Here is a 9,729-nt window from a genome sequence, read left to right on the forward strand (position 1 = left end):
AAGAACCAAACTAGACAACCTGACCCTCACACTTTACCCTAATTGGTAAGGGAAGTCACAAAAGGATTGTGGCTGCACAACCAGAACCTTTTGGCATGAATCTGGTCCACACAACATAAAATTCCAAAAGTCCACACTGAGGTTAGTAAGGTTCAGAGCTATAGGCTAAGCACTGCCAAACACCTTAAATGGATTATCTCTCATGATTTCCCAAGAAAGCTATAGGGTAGATATTACTATATCATCTACATTTTATCAGAAGGGCTTAGAGAAATGGAGGCACTTGCCTATGATCCCATAAATGCTGGAGAATCTCAATCCCAAACAATCACCCCTATGCAATTCCACCTACGTGCCTCATTCCTCATACTTAAGCTAAGATGTCTCACAAGGAGGTGAGAAAAGGAAGTCAGGAAGAGAAAGTCACACAGCTTCCAGCACAGTTGGGCTGGGTCTATGGCACCACACTGTGTGTGACATTCTCCCCTGGACATCAGCCTCACTACCACTACCACCCCCCCCATTCACATGTCACTCCCACAGGCATTCTACTGGCTCCACCATGACGCCCTCCTATTCACCCAAATCAGACAGCTTAATGGGGGATGTATCCTATCAGAGGCCACCTCATCCATTTCGGATGGTGGACTGCATAACAAACTCTTAACTATGGTGATATATAAGCCATGTTCATTTACATGTGTTACAAGAATACATATTCTTTCCTTCATAGATACCATAAGAAAATCAGAAAGCAAACAGACAAGAACAGACTTTAAACTATTTGATCTCAGTCCAAAGCCAATTCCAAGATTAGGTTGTTAGCTCTTCAGAAAACAAACAAACAAACAAACAAAAACCCTTGGTACATCAATTTCTGATTCTGTTGATTGGCCACAGGGAATTCAGAAAATATTTGGCGGATTTGCAACCACAGCCTCAGATGGAGGCAAGATCTGAGCTCATCATTTCTAGAAAAGTTTAATTCCTGACACAAAATCTAGGGTTGTGAGCACCTAACAGGCCAGCTAGCCAGATATTTCCTATTCCCATGCCCTCATTTCCTCTCAGAGCATGTGAAAGGAGAACCACCTGATGGACCCCATCATCTGAGCCATGTATCTTGTATCTGGTCTCTACCTTTGATTTGAGCAGGAAAAGATTACAAAAGGCCTGTACACCATCCTGATGAAAAAAACAGGGCAAGTTCCATAGTGTCAGATCCAGCCTTGAAAGGACAGAAGAACAGGGCTACCCCCAGCCCAGGGGACTTACCCACCTCCTGGTAAGGTGGCTCCAGGCATCGGCCTCAGGAGTACCTCTTGAAGCTCTCCACAGAGCAAGTCTCTCACAGTCTGAGCTCCTGCTCCTGCTCCTGGCAATTGAAGCCCTTCTGGGAGAGGCGGTTCCAAAGCTGGGTGGAGAGTGTGGAGGAAGGCAAATGGGAAGAGAGCCAAAGTGATTTTAAAGAATCGTGTAGGAAACCCTGTAACCAGAGAAGTGACTGAGATGGTACTTACATTTATACTTTGGAAGCATCTGCCTTTAATCATCACTTAATCTAACTCTGCAGAAAGCATCATTAATAAAGAAACAGGTTTTTTGTTTTTTGTTTTTTTTTTTCCCTTTGGCCTCATCTAAGCGAGTGAGAAAAATACAGAAAAGTCTATCTAAAAAGCCATACTGTTTCTGCACTCAGCTTAGCCTGTAGGTCACCTAACCTGAGGGCTGTAGGGTCTTGCTCGCTCCCCCGCCCCCCGCCAAGACCTACTGAGGGCCACATGTGAAACTGCTCACAAGGCACCCATTTAGCTCCTCCTCCTTTCTTCTCTCTTGTCCTATCAACACTGGGGTTCAGATCTACGAAAATACATGCCTGCTTATGTGTCGGTCATAATAGACACCAAGAAGACCCCTTGGCCACCAAAGCAATTCTTTTTTTTTTTTTTTTTTGTCTTTTGTTGTTGTTGCTATTTCTTGGGCCGCTCCCGCGGCATATGGAGGTTCCCAAGCTAGGGGTTGAATCGGAGCTGTAGCCACCGGCCTACACCAGAGCCACAGCAACGCCGGATCCGAGCCGCGTCTGCAACCTACACCACAGCTCACGGCAACACAGGATCATTAACCCACTGAGCAAGGGCAGGGACCGAACCCGCAACCTCATGGTTCCTAGTCGGATTCGTTAACCACTGCGCCACGACGGGAACTCCACCAAAGCAATTCTAAAACAGACCTGTCACCAAACCTAAAACTCTTCTGGGTAGGCTTCTGTTTTATTAATTCTTAGGGAAATTTGAAATTTCTCCGGGCAGTGTCATACTATAAGCTATTTTCAGCCCCTGTCATTTTCCAGAGGCTAGCTGTTAGCCACCTGAGGTAAAGGATATAGGATGTGTGTTTATAAGGAAGCAGAAAGTAAGAAGTAGGTGTTTAAGGACATTTTGGATTGGAATCAAAGGCAGATTTTGGTCCTGCCAGAAGAGGCACTAAATACTGGTCAAAAGAATTGGGCTATACCACTATAAGCTGTGTGGTATTAGTTGGATTACACAATTTCTCTGAACCCTAATTTTCTCCCTATAAAATGGGATAATTTTTCAAACCTCCTTAGTCCTAAGAAGCAAATGTTGTGAAATCAGATTGTTATGATCATTATACAACTACAGATGTGATAAATTCATTTGAGTAATTAAAAAAATGGAGAAAAAAAAAGAAGCAAATGTGATATTAGCTGTGAAAACACTGCAAAGACTAGAGACAAGTATCTTTTGTTTTCGGGTTTTTTTTTTTTTTTTTTTTGGCCACACCAGCAGCAAAAGTTCCTGGGGCCAGGAATCAAACTGATGCTGCAGCAGTGACCCAGGCCACTACAGTGACAACACCAGATCCTTAACGTGCGGCGCCACAAGGGAGGTCCAAAAGTCTATTTATTCAAGGAAGAAAAAGGCCTGGTTTCTTTTCTCCCCCTACTGACTCAACACCTAGATCCCATGAAGAGGAAGTGAAATCACAGCCATGGGATGGAATTAGTACCAGATCTGACACAGCATACATGACCTGACTTTTTAAGGCAGTGATCAGAAGAGTTCTACAGCCTTATCTGATTTTAGGGTGACTCTCAAAATAAGAGAAGATCAAAGAATAAAAGAAGTACCTAGAGTTAAGAACTATTTTTTACATGGATAAAAACGTGTGTTTGAAGAAGTAAAGTAGGCCTCTAAACCCATTATCTTAAGAGGCTCTGGTCTTTTTTAACATAAACTCTTTGCAAATATTATTTCCCTAAGCTATTAAGAGTCAGATTCAGACTTCCCACTCTGAAGTTTCAAAGAATCTTTCTAGTTTCATCTTCAAGTAAGTGAAAATTATTCCAAATGTAAGGACTTAAGTGACAAAGAGTAATACACAAACTCAGGCCATGTGAGCAGTATGGGGTTTGCAGTCAGGACTTCCCTGATTCACCTCTCCTGTGGAGAACTTAGGGAAAGCAAACATGCACTGAAAGAAGGAGCAGAGCACCTGTGCTGGGTCCTCATAATAACAGCGGTCAATGCCAGGGCGCCCACACTTGCATCCCTCAAGCCATACTGCAGCATCACCTCCCTCAAGTGCCATTAGGCAAGCAAGACCTTGCCAGTCTCAGCCCTGCCACCTGATAAACTGATCTGCTTCAGCATCAGTGGCCAAGTATGGTGCATCAGCTTTAGCAGCAGCTTTAGCAACCATGCCTCCCATCTGTTGATTTAGCAAAGATGACACTGAACCTCCACTATTGCAAAGCACCTGGAAATACCAAAACAAGACCTGGGACCTTGAACAGTCTGCACTCTCTTTATGAGAAATAAAGGTGTATGAAGAACTATAAAACAAAAAATGAGAGCATCAAGGAGCTGCAAGCAAATTGCAGAGGCCTTCACAGCATGGAGCAGAAAGCAACTCATTCTGGGGAGGCTCCCAAGAAAAGGTAGGTGGGCTTCGAGCTGAAGCTCAGAAAATGAGTAAGAACTCAACGTGCAGAGAAAGGAGGGGTGGGCTTTCCAAGAAAAGCATGAGTCAGGACACACAAGCCTGGAAGGTCAGGGTGTGTGTAGACAATCTCAAATGGTTTGACGTGTATAGAAGAGGAGGCGGCTAAGATGAAGGGATACTTTGCATAACCTTGAATACCACTTGGATCCCACTGAGTTTGAACCTGAGCTTGTATTGAGTCTCAGGTGTGGCACAGACATTGTCTTAAGTTCTGATTATTTTAATGTATAACCACTGTTTCCCTAATGTGCACCACTGCTGACATCTCACAGACAAGAAGACATCCATGCACATGAAGAGATGTTAAGGAGTAATGCTGACAGTGTGATGTACACTACAGCAGAAGTTGAGAGCAGCCAAAGTGAGCAGAACATTCTGTAGGGCAACTTGGAATGAGCAAACCAAGGAGAACTGGCTGTGACTTATTCTGGGGACACAGTTCTGAGAAGTACAGAATCCATTTCCTAGTAAACATGTGCCTACAGGGCTCTCAGGAAGACTCCTAGTTAGATCCTTATGGAAAACATGCTTGTTGAGGACACAGCTCATGATCTTGATCACTGCTATGGTTCCATGCTTACAACAACACACATTTAATATGTGTTTAATAATTATTTGTGACAAATAAAAGAACTGCTTATCTCCTCACAGTCCTTTCTGAAACCCAACACTGGCTCAATCCTATATATCTGGTTCTGGGAAGGAAGCCCTGGTATGTCCTCCTTTGTAAGATCTCGCTCTTCACTTCCATTCTTCAATTCCAGAGGTACAAGCCCTTCTCACCTCTCACTGGACTATCACAGTGGCCTCCCCAGTAGACAGTCTGCCCTAGCCCCTTCCTGGTAGACTGTTCCATACACTGACCACTCCTGCCCCAGCATCCCTCTCTTCTCTGTCCTCTGTCTTGCTCAGGGTACTGCTCTCCTCTTTCCCTTCTCTTTTGCCCTTTTCCCCAATCCATCCATTTCTTAATTCCTGCTGCTTTCATGTAGTCTTTCGTGACCATGATATTCCTCTATGAGCTCCCTCTACATGATCAGCCATCAATATTTCAACAACACAGCACATCACATACTTTTGTGATCAGCTCATTTCCAAAAAATGGGGGGGTTTTTTGGCCATGCTCACAGCATGCCAAAGTTCCCAGGCCAGAGATCAAACTTGCACCACAGCAGCCATCTGAGACATAGCCGTGACAATGCCAGATCCTTAGCCCACTGAGACACCGGGGAACTCCTCAAAATTATTTTAGATAATTTTACATTTGTGTTTTGGTTTGGGTTCCTCCAAAAGCATTAGATAAGCACTTCAGCACAAGAGTTTGTTTGGGAGGTGATCACAGGAAATAGGGAGAGAGGAACGGAAGGCTAAGAAGGAGGAGAAGCCAATAAAGGGTATGCTCTTCAGCTGATTACTGATCTGGCCAACTGGGGCTCAGCCTCTCTGGGGGAGCTTTCAAGGAGCTATGCAGAATGTATTTGACAATTAGGAGGTAGGCATTTGTCCTCTGGCTTACATCCCCTATTGGCTGAGGGTTGCGCACAGAGGCGTTACGGTAACCAACTTCTAAAATGGCCCTGATGACCCTTACCTCTGATATTCATGTTTTCATGTAGCCCTATCCTTAACTGAACAGGAATAACTAACATGATACTGCAGAAGTGACAGTATGTCATTTCTGAGGCTTGATCATAAAAGGCAACATAGCTTCTTCCTGCTCTCTAGGATTGCCCCTCTGGAGGGAGGTAGCCATCATGCTGTGAGGGCATTCAATCAGCCTTATGGAAATTCCACATTGGGAGGAGCTGAGGCTTCCTGCCAACAGCCAGTACCAACTTACCAGCCATGTGAGTAAGCCATCTTGGAAGCAGATCCTCCAGTCTCAGTGGGGGTTAACTTCTCCCCCACTTCCAAGTCTCTGGGCAACCCTTGCTCGTGGGCTGAGAGAGCTCCCTTGGCTTTGGAGAAAACACTGAGAAAGAAAAGCCAAGAGAGCAAGACAGACCCAAGAGAGCAAGGCAGACCCTATTAGTGCACAGGAGTGGTCCACCACAGCTATAGCTGAAATCAGAGGAAGTCTGACGGAATGTGGCAGAGGTACCAAAAGCACCTGCTATACTCAGAAACTTATTTTTGTTTTGTTTTGTTTTGTTTTTATTTTGGCCATGCCTATGGCATGCATAAGTTCCAGGGCCAGGGACTGAACTTGTATCACAGCAGTGACTCAAACCACAGCAGTAATTATGCCAGATCCTTAGCCCATTGATTCCTATGTACTCTTCTCTCCCTCCACAAGGATTGCCAAAGGGTTACCTACATATAGGTTGTGAGCAAGGCTTCAATGCCCAGCTCACGATCATGAGATCTCCTACAACACAACAGTGAAAAACGTTCCATCCTCTAATCTCCTACTTTTCACTTCTTGTACCCAAATTCAGCAGTTAGTTCACTCTGCTTCCATTTCTGATATGTACTATTGAAGACTCATTTAGTTGCATCTAAGAAAATCCTAATCCTAAAGAGACTTTAATGGCAGAGAACAGGGGTGTCCCTGACACCCCTGAGAAGCTGCTGACTCTCATAGAATAGAAGAAAAGATTGAAAACCTTCAGGACATTCTGGAAGTTCTGCCTCTCCTAGTTCTGTTGCTTTCCCCAGCCTCTTTTTTCTCCTGTCATACTATATACAGGCTTTCTCAGGACAGAAAACGGCCACTCCCAGTCCCTGTGTTTACATGCTGATCTTTTTCATTTTCAGATACAAAATTCCTGTGGAAGGAGCTTAGTGACCTTCCCTGCTCAGAAGCCTGACTCCAAAACAATCAACAGAGGTCTGGTGGCTCCCACTGCCAACCTGGGGATGGATCCCCCAAGTTGAAGCAACTCCTAAAGAACTCCCAAATGGGGACAGCAGCAATATGAAAGTGTTTTAAGGATTAAATAAGGCAAAAGGAATGAACTTCCCTTTGTATGTTCTTAAATGTTATACAAAGATACAGCTTTACTATTATTTGAGAACCAATACAGTGTAGAGAGCAAACGCGCGTACACACACACACACACACACACACACACACACACACACACACCTTAGAACCAAATCTGGTCTTAAATCCCATCTTGTTCTAACAGCTGTGTGATCAATCTCTTTGCAAAATTTCTCTCTCAGTTTCTTCATCCATAAACACCTGAATGTACAGTGATAACACTAACTGTACAAAGGATTCATGAGATTTAAGTGATCAGGGGATAACACTTTGTAAGATACAAGCCAAAATAAATGTTTATGGCTGGGTAAGGGAAAGGATCCTCCACTATCTACCAGGTCCCTGCCTCTCACATGGATAAAAATACACACTCCAAATTCTTTATACCTACCACAGCCCCAGCCACATCTGAGCTCCAGGAAAGAGTAGCTACATAGGTTACTGACTTAACTGTGCAGGAGGGAGGGAGGGAAGGAACAAGGCAGACAGACAGGCATGCCGCCAGCCTGAGGCTGGGATAGGTGGCCAAGTCTATATGGATGCCCAGCGAAGGGACTGGCTGGGAGTCAAAAAGGCTATAATTAACTTATGAATTACAATAAACTTGTAGCCACACTTAATAGGTTTCCAACATTTTCTCAATTTACCCTGGCTTCATTCTTCTTGGTTTAGTCTTGTTAAGGAGGAAGGGAAGAGGAAAGGGCAAGGAAAAGTCTTAAAGGGCAGCACCACCAAGCTTGTAAAAGAGAAGAATGGGTCTAGGCTTTGAGCAAAAACTCAGTGGCCTGCTGGGACATCTGCACAGATATCTGCACAGTCACTCCTTAGGGAACACAGAGAAAAGGAGGTGAGCTGCAGCAACAGGAAGAAACACATCTGGCCTGACTATGAAGCTGCCTTCTTGACCTGCCCATTCCACCCTCCATTGGAAGTTGAAGGTGGTCCAGGGGCTGCAGTTCAGGGTCCCCTGAGATGACATATCAGCTTTCTTTCTCTGCTTTTTCCTAAGTAGAAATTGGATACTGACATTTCTATAGAAATTTAGTAAGATACCTGGATATGAATTCACAATGTGTGTAAGAGAGAGACAATGTCTGCTGACACTCAAGTTCAGAAACAGAATGATTGGACGTCACAGGAGAAATCAGAAGGCCTTCCTCCTCAGTTCACCATGTGGTCTCAGGTTAATTGCTTCATGTCAAAACCTAAACTGGAGGAGACCATTTCTCTCTCTAAAATCCTGAGCACAAAACCTCCCCAACTATCTCCACAAAAAGTGGTCCAACCGAAACCTGCAGACCTGTTTGATCCTGTGGCTGTTAACATTAAAAGAACGCGTCCTTGGAAGTTCCCTGTGGCATAGTGGGTTAAGGATCCAGCACTGCCCCAGCTGTGGCACAGGCTGCAACTGTGGCAAGGGTTAAATCCCTGGTCTGGGAACTTCCACATGCCAGGGGTGCAGGCAAAACAAAGAACAAAACAGAATGTGTCCTTTTATCTGTAGCACAGATGTTAGCTGCCTGTTCCTCTGTTGTCACCTGCATCCATTCCTGCTGCCCCTCATTTCTGGCCCTAGAGGATCTCTCTTGGCTTTCCACAATCCCAATGGACCCTTGATTCTTTCTATTTACCTAAATTTCCCACCATCCTTACTCTCAGAAATGAGGCAAATTTCTTTTGATGCCCTGAGCATAACAGTTTCAAAGATGCCCCCCTCTGTTTTTTAACATGGATGCTCTTGGGGTCACCTGCCATCTCAAACAATTTATCTGAATATATCTTTCTAATAAATAATATTCTCTCCCAAAAGAAATTTTAGTAAGAAGTATGTCTCCACCTCATTGGATTACCACACAAATCCGTGGCTTGGATCCTGCGTTGTGGTGGCTGTGGCATAGGCTGGCAGCTATTGCTCTGATTCTACCCCTAGCCTGGGAACCTCCACATGCCGCAAGTGTGGCCCTAAAAACACAAAAAAAATAAAATGGAGGGGGGGAGAAAAAGAGGTGGAGTTCCCATTATGGCTCAGGATGGGAGTCTCTGTGAGAATGCGGGTTCAATCCCTGGCCTTGTTCAGTGACTCAAGGATCCAGCATTGCCGCAAGCCTCAGCATACGTCCCAGACACAGCTCAGATCCAATGAGTGTTTGCTGTGGCTATGGTATAGGCCTCAGCTGTGACTCTGATTCAACCCCTGGCCTGGGATCTTCTGCATGCTACAGGTGTGGCCCTAAAAAGAAAAAAAAAAAGAAAAAAAGAAAAGAAGGCTGATAGGCCAGGCAATCCTGTAGAGACAAACTAGCAAGCAGGCATACAAAAGGCTCCCCTAACCAGCACTAGCCTGGCAAAGGTTCATCTCTCCGACCTCACCTCACCAGCCCTCAATACCAGATTTGCTCAAACCCACATGTGTGCTTGCACAGGCCCCTGCATGGGCTGCTCTCTCCTATACTGCCTCTCCAAGCCCACACTAACAGCCAGAACTTAGTCCTTTCCTCCAGGGAGTTTTCCTCACAGCAAGGCCTTACTTTGCCTACATTGACAAATACTGTCCCCTCCCTTCCTCCTCTGACTGCTTCATGATGGATGAACCTCACCTCCCCAGTCAGACTGAAAGCTGATCCAGGACAAAGCCTATATCCTCTTCCCTCACATCTCTCAGCACCCACCCTGGAGTTCATGTTCTTAACACTCTAGTTCCCTATTAAATGGGA

At 44.9% G+C, this 9,729-nt stretch overlaps 1 protein-coding gene across 1 annotated transcript in view; it reads right to left on the reverse strand.

The window, feature by feature from the left end:
• SCN11A (sodium voltage-gated channel alpha subunit 11) overlaps positions 1–9,729 on the reverse strand; it is an 89,904-nt gene that overhangs the window by 78,272 nt on the left and 1,903 nt on the right. The window contains 1 exon segment of the mRNA XM_021071678.1: positions 1,280–1,414. The gene's annotated coding sequence lies outside the window, so the exon portion shown is untranslated.

This window comes from Sus scrofa, chromosome 13, assembly GCF_000003025.6.
Source record: "Sus scrofa isolate TJ Tabasco breed Duroc chromosome 13, Sscrofa11.1, whole genome shotgun sequence".
Classification (NCBI taxonomy): Eukaryota; Metazoa; Chordata; class Mammalia; order Artiodactyla; family Suidae; genus Sus; species Sus scrofa.